This window comes from Thalassophryne amazonica, chromosome 6 (assembly GCF_902500255.1).
Source record: "Thalassophryne amazonica chromosome 6, fThaAma1.1, whole genome shotgun sequence".
Classification (NCBI taxonomy): Eukaryota; Metazoa; Chordata; class Actinopteri; order Batrachoidiformes; family Batrachoididae; genus Thalassophryne; species Thalassophryne amazonica.
In genome coordinates, this window is record NC_047108.1 from 72696461 (window position 1) to 72711710 (window position 15250).

Below are 15250 nucleotides of genomic sequence, written 5' to 3' on the forward strand. Positions count from 1 at the left end.
TCCCTGAATGCGGCTTCGCACCGATCCGACCAAGTGAAGGGGACTTTAGTGGAGGTCAGGGCTGTCAGGGGGCTAACTACCTGACTATAGCCCTTGATGAACCTCAGGTAAAAATTAGCAAAACCGAGGAACTGCTGCAATTTCCTACGGTTTGTAGGTTGGGGCCAATGTCTCACCGCCGCTACCTTGGCCGGATCAGGGGTGACGGAGTTGGAGGAGATGATAAACCCCAGGAAGGACAAAGATGTGCGGTGGAACTCGCACTTCTCGCCCTTCACAAACAGCCGGTTCTCCAACAACCGCTGCAGGACCTGACGTACATGCGTAACATGAGTCTCAGGATCTGGGGAAAAGATGAGTATATCGTCCAGATATACGAAGACAAACCGATGCAGGAAGTCCCGCAAGACGTCATTTACCAAAGCTTGGAACGTCGCGGGGGCATTAGTGAGGCTGAACGGCATGACCAGGTACTCAAAGTGACCTAACGGGGTGTTAAACGCCGTCTTCCATTCGTCTCCCTTCCGGAGCCGAACCAGGTGGTACGCATTCCTAAGATCCAGTTTCGTGAATATTTGGGCTCCATGCAAGAGCGTGAACACTGAATCTAACAGGGGCAGAGGGTATTGGTTGCGAACCGTGATCTCGTTCAGCCCCCTGTAATCAATGCATGGACGGAGTCCGCCGTCTTTCTTGCCCACAAAAAAGAAACCAGCACCCATCGGGGAGGTGGAGTTCCGGATCAGCCCGGCAGCTAATGAGTCCCGGATGTAGGTCTCCATTGATTCTCGCTCCGGACGTGAGAGGTTGTACAGCCTACTGGACGGGTACTCAACGCCCGGGATCAAATCAATTGCACAATCGTACGGACGGTGCGGGGGAAGGGTGAGCGCCAGATCTTTGCTAAAAACGTCAGCAAGATCGTGGTACTCACTTGGCACTGCCATCAGATTGGGGGGGACTTTAACCTCCTCATTAGCTGTCACACCAGGCGGAACCGAGGATCCGAGACACTCCCGGTGGCAGGTTTCGCTCCACTAAGCCACAACCCCAGACAGCCAATCAATCCGGGGATTGTGTTTTCTCATCCAAGGGTAACCCAAAATCACCCGGGAGGTGGAAGGTGTTACATAGAACACGATCTCCTCCCTGTGATTACCAGACACCACCAATGTCACTGGTTGTGTCTGGTGTGTGATTAATGGAAGAAGGGTGCCATCTAGTGCCCGTACCTTCAAAGGTGAAGGTAGAGCCACTAGAGGGAGCCCGACTTCCTTTGCCCATCTGCTGTCCAGCAGATTCCCTTCCGACCCCGTGTCTACCAGTGCTGTGGCGTGAAGGGTCGGATCCCCACTCAGGATCGTGACTGGGATGCGTGCAGATTTACGGGGCATCCCCGTGTGGGTATTATGACCCACCCTTAGCCCAGTCTCTAAGGACGAGTACTGCTGTTTTGACCATTTGGGGCAGTTTTTCTGTGTGTGCTCGGTTGAGCTGCAGTGAAAACACTCCCCACGGACCAGCCTCCTTTGTCTCTGATCTGATCGCCTTTTGGCCCTGCTCATTTCCATAGCAATGTCAAGCAGGGGGAGCTGTCGTCATGTGGAGTACCCTGGCTGTGGAGCATGGGGAAGACAGCTCCCTTTCGGACCTGGGAGGAAGAGGGACGGCTTGTGCCTGACCACGCCCTTCGTCTCGCTCCCGTCAGTGTTCTGTTAATCGGTTGTCTAACCGTATAACTAGGTCGATAAGCCCGTCTAAATCCCGCGGCTCGTCCTTCGCCACCAGGTGCTCCTTAAGGACCAGAGACAGTCCGTTTACAAAGGCGGCGCGGAGCGCAACAGCATTCCAGCCGGCTCGCGCTGCCGCAATGCGGAAGTCGACTGCATACTTCGCCGCGCTCCGACACCCCTGTCTTATCGACAGCAGCACGCTTGAAGCGGTCTCGCCTCTATGAGGGTGGTCGAACACCTGTCTGAACTCCCTCACAAACCCAGCGTATGTCGTTAGGAGCCGTGAATTCTGCTCCCAGAGCGCCGTAGCCCAGGCGCGTGCCTCTCCTCGAAGCAGATTTATTACGTAAGCCACCCGGCTAGCGTCTGATGCGTACATGATGGGACGCTGTGAAAAAAAGAGCGAGTACTGCATTAAGAAGTCCGCGCACGTCTCGACACAACCTCCGTACGGCTCCGGAGGGCTTATGTATGCTTCAGGGGACGGTGGGGGGGTTTGTTGAACGACCAGCGGAATGTCTGTTTCAGGCCTCCGGTCAGCAGGGGGAGGTGCTGCAGCAGCGCCCTTGGCCTGCGCTTCCACCTTGGCGGTGAGAGCCTCCATCCTCCGATTGAGGATCACACTCTGCTCGGTGACTAAGTCCAGCCGAGCAGTGAAAGCGGTTAAGATTTGCTGCAGCTCACCTAACACGCCTCCTGCTGACGCCTGTGCACCTCGCTCTTCCATTGGCTGTTCAAGCGATGGTTGACGCCCCTCGGGATCCATGACGCTGGCCGAGAAATCCTGTTGTGAAGGTGTAGGAAGATGGACCCACAACAGGGGGCATTAAATGAATGGGCACTGAATAAGCCAAACAGTAACAATTTAATGTTGTAGTGCACAACGAAATACAGACAATCACAGTTTAGATACCACCGAATTACAGATTTGAGTGACGTGTGGGCAGGCTTGAGGATAGGAGACATCTGTCCTGAGCCGAGCCGGATCCCACACGGCCTTCACCGCCAACGGATCTGAAGAACACCGGAGCCGCCAAGTCCTGGGTCCCCAGGTGGTCACCGTCTCCAGCTGTCAGACCTGGTACTGCTGGCAGAGAACAGAAAAACTATTGATGAGTGTGAGTTCGCACACTCAGTAATCCCACAGTCTGTATTCTTTAGGGAGGGAGCACCTCCACCTCCAATCACACACTCATGCAGCTCCTGTCTAACCACTTATCTGGATGGAGTGTGGAGCGAAGCCGTCGCTGATCACACCTAACGCCAATCCAACGGATAAGGAACACCATAGGAATACGGCTGCAAAAAGAGTCCAGACTATAATGCAGGTTCACGTTTAGCAGAGAAATGATCTCTTCTGATAGCTGATTTCTCGGCAGGGAGGTGGAGTTGCAGTGGTGGTGGTGGTGAAGTGATGCGGATGAGTGACAGCTGGTGCTGATAACGAGTGACAGCTGTCACTCCCGGTTGCTATGACGCCCTCTCATGCTTGAAGCCCGCACTTCAAGCAGGGCGCCATCTGGTGGTGGTGGGCCAGCAGTACCTCCTCTTCAGCGGCCCACACAACAAAATATTCCTCCATTTCTCTTTAGGCCAGTTGATGTGTTCTTTGGCAAATTGTAACCTCTTCTGCACATCTTTTATTTAACAGAGGGACTTTGCGGGGGATTCTTGCAAATAAATTAGCTTCACACAGGCATCTTCTAACTGTCACAGCACTTACAGGTAACTCCAGACTGTCTTTGATCATCCTGGAGCTGGTTATTCTTCTATCCATTTTGATGGTTGTTTTCCATTTCTTCCACGCATCTGTTTTTTTTTTTTTTTTTGTCCATTTAAAGCATTGGAGATCACTGTAGATGAACAGCCTATAATTTTTTGCACCTGTGTATGTTTTCCCCTCTCCAATCAACTTTTTAATCAACACTGCACTGCGCACTACAGTGCTACACTGTTCTACACGACACTGTTCTTCTGAACAATGTCTTGAACGTCCCATTTTCCTCAGGCTTTCAAAGAGAAAAGCATGTTCAACAGGTGCTGGCTTCATCCTTAAATAGGGGACACCTGATTCACACCTGTTTGTTCCACAAAATTGACGAACTCACTGACTGAATGCCACACTACTATGATTGTGAACACCCCCTTTTCTACTTTTTTTTTTTTTTTACTAATAGCCCAATTTCATAGCCTTAAGAGTGTGCATATCATGAATACTTGGTCTTGTTGGATTTGTGAGAATCTACTGAATCTACTGGTACCTTGTTTCCCATGTAACAATAAGAACTATACTCAAAAACTGGATTAATGTTTTTAGTCACATAGCACTACTATTATTCTGAACACTACTGTATGTATGCATGCAGCAGCAGCAACCCACAACCCCCACATGCCCCCCCATAAACCACTCCCCACTTTCCCTGCTCCAAACACTGCCATGATGCAGATGAAGTGTCTTGTTCAAGACACAGACAGGTAGTTTGACATATGGGTAGGCAACATGCTGAAGTAATGTTGCTTGAGTTAAGGAATGGCTTAGGGAGTTCCAAAAAAATGAATTGTTTGTGGTATGATTTGATGCAAGGATCATCAATATCGAGCAAGGCAGTTCACATTTATCACTAAAAGCATAATTTCCACACCAAACTCGACAGCCATCTTGAAAAATGGCTGTCATTTTGAACATTTGAGTGGCCTGTGGGTATTTTCGAAAGAGTAATGTCTGGAGTCTTTTTTGCCAAAGTACAGGCAGGATACAGGCACTGCCAGATTCTATGTAAACAGGGTTAGGGAAGTTTCACTTGTGCTCCACTCAGCTGCAGAGACATTTAAAACAACAACAACAACAACAACATATAGAATCATAAACATTAAAAAAAAAAAAAGAAGACGCAAGTCCTGAGAAATAAAGATTTTGCAGGAGGATTGCTTTTAAACAGTTGGGGTTCAGTAGTGTAAAGCTTCTTATGGTCCATGTTTTAAGTGACTTTATAAGTGTAATTATGCAGTTATTATCTGTACAAGGTAAATATGATACTGTATCTGCTATAATAAGTAAAACTTGTATACAATGTACTGCACTTTGCAGTGTATCCTATATATAAATCACCTAACGTGTATGTGTGCACTCCATATATGGGTAAATAGGTGGAGTGCAGATGAGAACATGGCCTGGGCAGAACAAATGAAGCCCAAACATTGACAAGCTAACATGCTAACTTCAGTTTGGGTGTTTATTAAATTGTATTTTGGGGGCTGAGCAGCAGTTCTTGTCATGGTTTTGCTTTGGTGTGGCCATTAAAAATTATGACCCGCTTATTTCCTCAGAAATCATCTAGTAACCATTTAACATCATTACACTACCGATGGCTGCAACAAATGCTAAAACCATTAGCATCCAAAATTACATCACATGATCGCACATGTACAGGCACCAACTCCACCCTGTAAATACACTCTTTAAGCTGGGATCCCCACTTTGTCACATCAGACAACATGAACACAGAAAAGAAGAGTGTGTGAGCTAGATGACTGGAAATGTGGAGTCACGCACGGATAGTTTATTTGATATGTATTGTTAAACACAATAATGAAACTATAAAAATGCTAGTGGGAGTGTGTATGTGTGTGTGTGTGTGTGTGTGTGTGTGTGTGTGTGTGTGTGTGTGTGTGTGTGTGTGTGTGTGTGTGTGTGTGTGTGTGTGTGTGTGTGTGTGTGTCGGGGGGACTGTAAATGCAATGCACACACATTGAGGTTAAAAAGTGAGAAAGTGAGCTGACAGTGTGTAGCATTCACAATTTTACACGAGTTTATTGGCAAATACTAAACACAGGGAGACAATCAGGGGCCTGTTAAGAGTCTGCAGCTGTAATTTCATCATTAAGAGAAAGAAAACACATGAAAGTGTAGGTGTAGGTACGTATGTAAATTATTTTTTTTTTTTTTTTTTGAGCATTTAAGACTAAAACAACAGTTTGAAATGTATCCTTTCCTGGTGTGCAGTTAGTGAAGAGAGAAATGTTTGGATTTTGAACTGTGTGCCACTAAAAACCAGGAACTTCCCGGTGACTCCCGACAATGGAGAAGAAGCAGGACGTGTCATCAGCACCGGAAACATTGTCCCATTCATTTCTGGATTAATTTATGGATTTTTACAGGCTACTGACAGCCCCGTTTCCAAAGAGTGGTTCGGGTCAGTGTTGTACGTTTTTTATATGTGCCAGAATGGTTAATTTTTGCCAACAGAATCCTTTTGATTAGCAGGTGGAGCACTTTTATTGATGAGCGCGCTCGCATGCACGGTGTCTGCGGCTTCTCCACGCAAACAGGAGAGACTTGATCCATCAACTGCAGACACAATGAACGGGTTACACCTGCAGTTGACCATGCCAGTTGTGGATCAGTACAGCAGAGACTCGAACCATTGTGCACTTTTCTTCAGCCAAGACAGCGACTTAAATTATTTTCAGACAATGATCTCACTGAAACAGACAGGTAAGACTACATACATAAACCATTCCTTGTGTGAATGGTTTTAATATTTTAATAACATGCACACAATATAATCAAATGAGTCCACAATATAGTAAAATGAGCGCACAACATAATAAAACGCACACACAATATAATAAAATGTGCACATAATATAGTAAAATGAATGCACAAGATAATAAAAAGTGTACACAGTATAGTAAAATAAGGGCACAATATAGTAAATCATGTGCAAATTCTCTCCACATGCAAAACATTTTGCAATGACACTTCCAGGGCTCTGTATGTTACTAACATACAGTACATTAACTGTATTCAAAGAGCTGGTAAAAAAAGTATCACCTGCATGCCAAAATTGCCTGCAATGTTTATTTACTCACTCACTCACTCATCTTCAACCGCTTTTCCGGGTTCGGGTCATGGGGGCAATAGCTCCAGCAGGGGACCCCAGACTTCCCTTTCCAGGTTCACATGACCACCTCTGACTGGGTGATCCCGAGGCGTTCCCAGGCCAGTGTGGAGATATAATCTCTCTACCTAGTCCTGGGTCTTCCCCGGGGTCTCCTCCCAGATGGACGTGCCTGGAATACCTCCCTTGGGAGGCGCCCAGGAGGCATCCTTACCAGATGAACGAACCACCTCAGCTGGCTCCTTTTAACGCAAAGAAGCAACGACTCTACTCCGAGCTCCCCACGGATGACCGAACTTCTCACCCTATCTCTAAGGGAGACACCAGCCACCCTCCTGAGGAAGCCCATTTCGACTGTTTGTACCCGTGATCTAGTTCTTTCGGTCATGACCCAGCACTCATGACCATAGGTGTTCCCATATTTATTTATTTTCTAATCACCATTCTGTGTTCTGAACTCTTCCAATATTGTCGCTGTAGCCAGACTGAATGGTTTTCCTCCAAGGTTTGTTGTCCCTCATTGTCATCTAAATAAGGCTCAAAACCCATAAGGCTGTGTTCCCCACAGTTTCTTCAGACACACGTTCAGACTGGACTTTAACAAAAAAAAGCTCCACACTAGAAAAAAAAAATTGTCCATAAACAGCTCATCCTCTGCTGTGTTTACAATCGATTTGGACTTGAATCACCAGGTGCCATTCTTATGATTATGGAGCAACAATATGGCCATGGCTGAGGGGTGAAACAGGCTTCACCTGCATGCTTATTGACTTTTATTGTTGGGGATTTTTAAAATATCAACATTTCATCATTTTTAGTGAATATTTATGCACATTTTTTGGTGTCACCCTCAATTTAATATTAATAACAAAAAACATATTTGAATGCACACATGCCTAAATGTACGTCCGCTGGTTTTCATTCAGAACAATTACATGAATAAACAATTTACATCGCAAGCAGCCACCACTCGCGCACTGTGCCAGCCTCTAGCCTGTTCCCAACCCAACCCAATGCATTTGCGCATCGCATATGATTTGAACATTGATGGAATGAAATTCATCATGTGATGGTGCCTTTATGTGTGCAGTAAATAGCTCAGATTACATTAGGGAAACCGGCTCTTGTTGTAAATTGCGCTTTAATGTTGGAATGTGATGTACCTGGGTGAAATTCAGATGATTGTGTTCCACACAGCTGGCATGGCTCAGCTCAAAGTTAACAGGTGCACTCCTGACCAATCGGCTAGTAAGGTCCTCTAACAACGCTAACGCAGCCATTTTTCATGCCATTTTATGCATCACTTTGCACATGCTTTTATATCCACCCATATAACTGCAAACACGTGGGTGTGTTAATTGGTCGTAAGTGTGTTTCTTGTGTGCACATCATTCTGATGACATCTTGTTTTCACACAATTGACATGTTGCAGCATCACCTCTATGTGGCAGTAGAAGACCAATAGTTGTAGAAATGTACATACGCCAGCCAGGATTTTTGCGTGACGCACCGCACATTTCCACAGTCATACATCTAAATGTTTGCGTTGAGTCGGACGTACGCCACACTTTTGTTTGTACACACGCTTTCTACATGAGGCCCCTGATGTTTTCATTACTTCAACTTGCTTCAGCAGAGTATTGAGCAATATTAAGCTCTAAAATGATGACAATATCATTGCCCCCTGCTAACACACACACAAAAAAGACAGCATCCACAGCCAGTATTTACAGTGTTTTTTTCCAAACAATTAATTCTCTGACCATGGTCACTGCATTTTTATTATTATTTTGTGTGTGTGTGTGTTCTTTTGCATCATCCACTATTTCAGCTCATGGTCTCAGTGTGCCTTCTCCACATCTGTCTGTCCTGAGGGATCCATCCTCTATTATTCTTAACTATGGTTTCTCCTTCTTTCAGGACAAATGGTGTACATGTTGTAAAGCCCGCTCAGGGACTGGTTCCTGGGATTTTGGGCAATACGAACAACCTGATGCCTTTTGAACCAGCAGCTGCGTGTTTATAGATGTCTATGTGCAAAGCCGTGTTCTCCTTTAACAGCAGTGTTCTACTTCAAACACTTATCTTTTCCCAGTCAGCCCACATCAGCCACTGGCTCTCCCTGCCAGACAGCATACAGAAATAGCATCAGTATTCTGTGGAACTGAACGGTGTCATCTGAAACTACAGTATGTGGATATTACCATGGAAACTGCAGAGAACTGTACAAGTTAATCACAAAACACCATCACACAGAGAAGTGGAAGATATGGAAGTCTATGGTTCTGTCTTTTCAACAGCATGGTCATTGTTCTGATATGAAAAGGAAAAAATAAGCAGGCACAGACGTTTGCTGCAAACTGCTTTTGTTTGGGCAAAATGGAACTTCTTGATTCGTCATAAAAGAATGTTGCACTGATATGAGTTTTGAGTTCATGTTTTTAATATGTCTGCTGTTGGTAACTAAACGTTCTTTTGAGTTGGAAGACACACAGTGGAAATGCATTTGCACAAGGAATAAATACAGTTGTATTCAAAGGTTTGGGCATCCCTGATAAGTTTCATGATTTTCCTTTATAAATCATTGGTTGTCTGGATCAGAAATTTCATTTAAATATATCATATAGCAGATGAACACACTGATATTTGAGAAGTGAAATGAAGTTTCTAGTATTTACAGAAAGTGTGCAATAATTATTTAAACAAAATTAGGCAGGTGCATAAATTTGGGCACCCTTGTCATTTTTCAGATAAGCTGAAGCGAAGGATGGTGAGAACAGTCATGGTCAACACACAGACCTGCTCCAAAGACCTACAACATGATCTTGCTGCAGACAGTGTCTCTGTGCATCATTCAACTATACAGCACACTTTGCACAAAGAGATGCTGTATGATCCTGTAATGCAGAGGAAGCCTTTTCTGCGTACACGCCACAAACAGTCACTTGAGGTATGCTAAAGCACATTTGGACAAGCCAGCTTCATTTTGGAATAAGGTGCAGTGGACTGATGAAACTAAAATGTAGTTATTTGGACATAACAAGGGGTGGTACGCATGGCTGAAAAAGAACACAGCCTTCCAAGAAAACGCTTGCTATCTACAGTAAAATCTGGAGTGGTTCCATCATGCTGTGTGGCCAGTGGAGGTACTGTGAATCTTGTTCAAGCTGAGGGTCACATGGATTCCAGTCAATATCAGCAGATTCTTGAAAACAATGTTCATGAATCAGTGACAAAGTTGAAGTTGCACCGGGGCTGGATCTTTAAACAAGACAACAACCCTAAACAGTGCTCAAAATCTACTAAGGCATTCATGCAGAGGAACAAGTACAACATTTTGGAATGGCCATCTCAGTCCCCAGACCTGAATATTATTGAAAATCTGTGATGTGGTTTTAAGTGGGCTGTCCATGCTCAGAAACCAACAAACCTGAGATGTTTTGGAAAGAATGGTCCAAAATACCTTCAACCAGAATCCAGAATCTCACTGGAAGCTATAGGAAGCATTTAGAGCCTGTTATTTCTGCAAAAGGAGGATCTACTAAATATTGATGTATTTTTTTCTGTTGGGGTGCCCAAATTTATGCAGCTGCCTAATTTTGTTTAAAGAATTATTGCACATGTTCTGTAAATCCTATAAACTTAATTTCACTTCTCAAATATCTCTGTGATTGTCTGCTATATATACAAATTTAAGTGAAATTGCTGATCCAAACAACCAATGATTTATAAAGGAAAATAATGGAAATCATTAGGGGTGCCCAAACATTTACATAGAACTGTATGCGTGTTTGTGTATATATATATATATACATTTGTTTGTTTATTTACTTAACCAGGTTAGTCCCATTGAGATCAAGACCTCTTTTGCAAGGGAGACCTGGGGCCTCATGTACAGAGTAACGTGGACTTTCTACTAAAAGTTGGCGTACGCCAAAACCCTTAATCTGGCGTAAGCACGAAAATATTCATATATATCAAAGTGTGCATAGCCATGAATCCACACACGTTCCGCTTGTACACCCCACTGAACGTGGATTGAGCATTGAACCAAACTCCTCCCTGGCTGTGCTCATTTAAATATGCAATTTCATGTAAATGGCCCCTTGGAGCAGGGATTCCCCATGACTTCACATCAGACAACATGAACACAGGAAGGAAATTATACTATAGATGACTGCAAATTCCGTGGAGACACGCAGCGACCGTTTTTTCAGTACGCTGTTAAACAGATTAATCATGAAACTGGAAAAATGTTTGTGGGAGCTACCGAGCGTGTGCGTGTGAGGCTGACATGCAAAACAGCGCACGTACACTGACGTCAAAAAGGTGAGGTGGGCCTCTGCTGACAGTGTGACATTCACAATTACACACTCGTTTATTGACAAATACTGAACACAGGAAGCCTGTGAAGAAGCTCTGCAGCTCACCATCGAGCAAAAATTTAAAAGGATATCAACAATAATAAGCATATTTGAATGCACATATGCCCAAATGTGCCTGCGCTGGTTTTCGTTCAGAACGATTACACAAATAAACTATTTTAACACAAGCAGCCCCCCCCCCAATGGCTCTCCGTGCCAGCTGCCTGATGCAAATTTGGACATCACATATGATTTGAACACTGATGGAATGAAAATGTTTCCTATTGACAGAAACAAATTCATCATGTGATGGCACCATTTATAGCAAAATGTGTGCAGTTAATAGCTCTGATTACATTCAGGAAATCGGCTCTCACTGCAAAATGTGCTGTAATGACGGAATGTACCTGGATGACTTTCAGATGACTGCATTCCAAATAGCTGGCATGGCTCAGTGCAAAGTTGACTGGCTCAATCCTGACTGATCACCCAGCTCACGCTGGAATGCCCTTGATGCCAGGACGCCCAGCATCATCAGCATGTGTGTGCGCACAACCCTGGGTCTAGAGCTGAAACAACTAATCAAGTTAATCGATTAAAATCGATGATTAAAATAGTTGTCAACTAATTTAGTCATTGATTAATTGCTAAATAACTGTTTTACCACAAATGTTTTGTTTCTTCCATATAATCAACCGAGCTTTGCTTCGAATCTTGAACCAGTGAAGGAGTGCTTCGAGCTGCTGCTTTGTTGGTTTCATTTGTTTTATTTCGCTTTATCTTAATTTTTCCCCACTAAAACCCTAAAGAGTCTGTGAGGAATATTTACCTTTTTAATGTTAAACTGACCTGTTATGGTCTTCTGAAACAGTTGATAGATGTATTTTATGCTAATCAATCAATCAATCAACTTTTTTCTTGTATAGCGCCAAATCACAACAAACAGTTGCCCCAAGGCGCTCCACATTGCAAGGCAAGGCCATACAATAATTATGAAACACAGTCTACGTCTAAAGCAACATAACCAAGGGATGGTCCAGGGTCACCCGATCCAGCCCTAACTATAAGCCTTAGCGAAAAGGAAAGTTTTAAGCCTAATCTTAAAAGTAGAGAGGGTATCTGTCTCCCTGATCTGAATTGGGAGCTGGTTCCACAGGAGAGACATGCCATAGACATGCTAACACGTTAGCATGTCTATGGCATTTTCAATGTTAAAGTTAGCATTAAGCTGCTGGCATTTCAGCATGTTTGTGCATTTGTTTTCTGTATAATAATTAATGGCTCAGCATTTGTTGTCGTAAAACAGTCAAATGTATTACAAATTATAATATTTTTAATTTATTTTTATTTATATATTAATAATAATAGCAACAATAATAATATTAATAATAACTAATAATGCTACAATACAATTTAGAGAAAGAGACATGAGTCACGTGTCACTGTGAAATGACCGCATAGTTTACAAGTTATACAGAGAATGTTGCACATATAATGAGTCTGGCTACAGTTTTTGATTTAGGTTTTATGGTTAACTGGTTATGCTAATTGCTCATTTACAGCAACAAAAATACCTCTTTTTTCACCATATATTTTATAACATTTATATGATTCAATGTTGTTTTATGGCAACTCAGCACTTTGATAAAGCAATGTCATTTGAAATAATTATTTTTGTTCTTTATTATAAACTGTTTTATTCATTATTATTTTATATTTCAACAGCCAAGGGACATTTGACGATTTGTTGATTTTCAAGTATTTTAAGTTATCAAATAATGTTCTGTTGTTAAATAAAGTGATGGAAGGAGAGAAAAATTGTTTCCCTGGCACATTTTTTAAAAATTCCACGCTAATCCGATTAATCGATTAATCGTGCCGAAATCCCATCAGATTCATCGATGATCCAAATAATCGTTTGTTGCAACCCTACCTGGGTCCACATCGTATTGCGCTCTGGGCTGGCTGCAGTTCTGTGCGCAACTCCAGTCACAGTGGCCTTGGTAATCGAAATCAGTTTCAAAGCCAATTATCCTCAGTTGGAAGTAAATCGCCGTGTTCCCTGAATACACGCCCATCTCGGATAATACCATTTGCAAGGTGCTCTAACAACGCTAACGCAGCCACTGTTAGTGCCATTTGACGCATCACTTTGCACGTGCGTTCATATCCATCCATATAATTGCAAACATGTATAGGTGTGTTAAATATTCATCAGTGTGTCTCTGATGTGCACACCACTCAGATGACTTCTTGTTTTCATACTAGTAACGGTTCCCAGCATCACCTTTACATGTCCACAGTGGAACAATAGCTGTGGAAAAGCACGTACGCCAGCCTGGATTTTTGCGTGATGCACCGCACATTTCCATGCTCACATCACTTTTGATACATTTGCATGTGGACGTGGAGTCTGTGGATAAGCATACTTTGTACATGAGGCCCGGGACAATTATAAAGTTTCCAGTTCACCTAAACTGCATGTCTTTAAATGTGGGAGGAGCACCCGGAGGAAACCACGCAAACACAGGGAGAACATGCAAACTCCACACAGAAAGGCCACACGTGGGAATCGATCCCATGACCTTCTTGCTGTGAGGCAACAGTGCTAACCACTAATCCACCATGCTGCCAATAATAATTATAATAATTATTATTATTTTGTGAAATACTTTTAACTTTGTTTTCATAAGTGCTACAGAAATTATATATATATATATATATATATATAGTAAAAAGTATTGTTCTCCTAATGTTAAATTTTCGACATCCCCCACCCCCGAGTTCCGCACGCGCACGTTCCCCCCAATAATGATGTCATTATTGTCTAACCGTTGAAGGGGACGGCAGTTTCTAACGCTTTAATTCACTTCAGCCAATAGCATTCAGCCTGAGTCCTCTCAAACAGCAAGACACGGTGCTGCATTTGAAGACAATCGGAAAATACAGTTGTTGGAAAAGCATTCAACACAAGAATTTATAAAGGTCTTTTTCCATTCAGTCGTTTTCATTCTTCACACTGGTAAAATGATAACGGTGCAACAATTGTATAAATTCTGACTACTGTGTTGAGGAACATTATTTTCCCCCCATATGTTAAACTGGCACAGCTGAAATGCAGGAAGCAATGGAAATAAATTAACAAGCTAAAATATTAATTAAATAAAAATAAAATAATCATCATAAAATTAACTCAGTGAATTAAGCTGTTTGATTTTAAGTTTGTAAGTTACAAACTTAAGTTCAAACAACTTAATTCATTCAGGTTTTACCAATTGTAATGCTTATTTAAGTTGGTTCTTTTTTCAGTGTAGCTGTGACAGACAGCCTGTTGTTACTTTCAAGAGGTGAGTATAGACCAGTTGTTTGCCTTGGAGTTTGCCATCCAGAACCCAAGACAAATCTGTATGACAGATGTGGCAATTTGCAGTACCAGCACATGCTGCCAGACCTGATCTTCCATAGTGTACAAAATACAAGGGGACAAAAAAGCTCCCACTTGCCATTGTGTGATGCTTGTCTTCACTTTTTACTTACCAGTTTTGTTTTCATACGTTCCGCTCCACTTTTAATGTGTCCATACATGGCACATGTCTGTCATTTTAATTTGTTTCCTGGAAAATACGAGTCACTGCCAAATGACTACTTTTAAGGTGAAGCCACTTATGAACCTGAAACACTGTTTATTTTAAATATACAACAGTAGTGCAAGTCAAGATCATAATATCATCTGCATAATAAATTTCGGGAATGTCTGACATCAGCATAATGTGTGAGCGTTTCCCAAACTCTGGCATGTCTAACCCTGAGAATATGTGGATTATTACCAGCAGTAGAAGATAATTACTCACAAAAAAGCAGGGAAAAGAGTAGTAACTTACTTTTGCAGGCACATGTAACAGTTGAGTAACACATTGACTTCTCTTGTATTTGACTCATTTTGCCACACACCGTCAGAAAATTATGCCAAAAACTGAGGATTTTGAATGACAGATTTAAGTTCAAGGGAAAGTTTTTTTTTTTTAACCAAACAGTCATACTAGAACATTGTTATCAATCAGACCCCTGAGTGTTCTACTCACCTTTTACGACTATGCTGTGCAAAAGGCATCCTTAACAGCTTTAAAGAAAACTAGCATGTTGCCCGCAGGGATCCACGGGTTCTAGATTGGGTAGTGGTCATAAAATAGGCAGCTGACATTTTTCAAGGGTGGTAATAAATTATGCAAAGTCTCTGTGATGATTTTAAGTC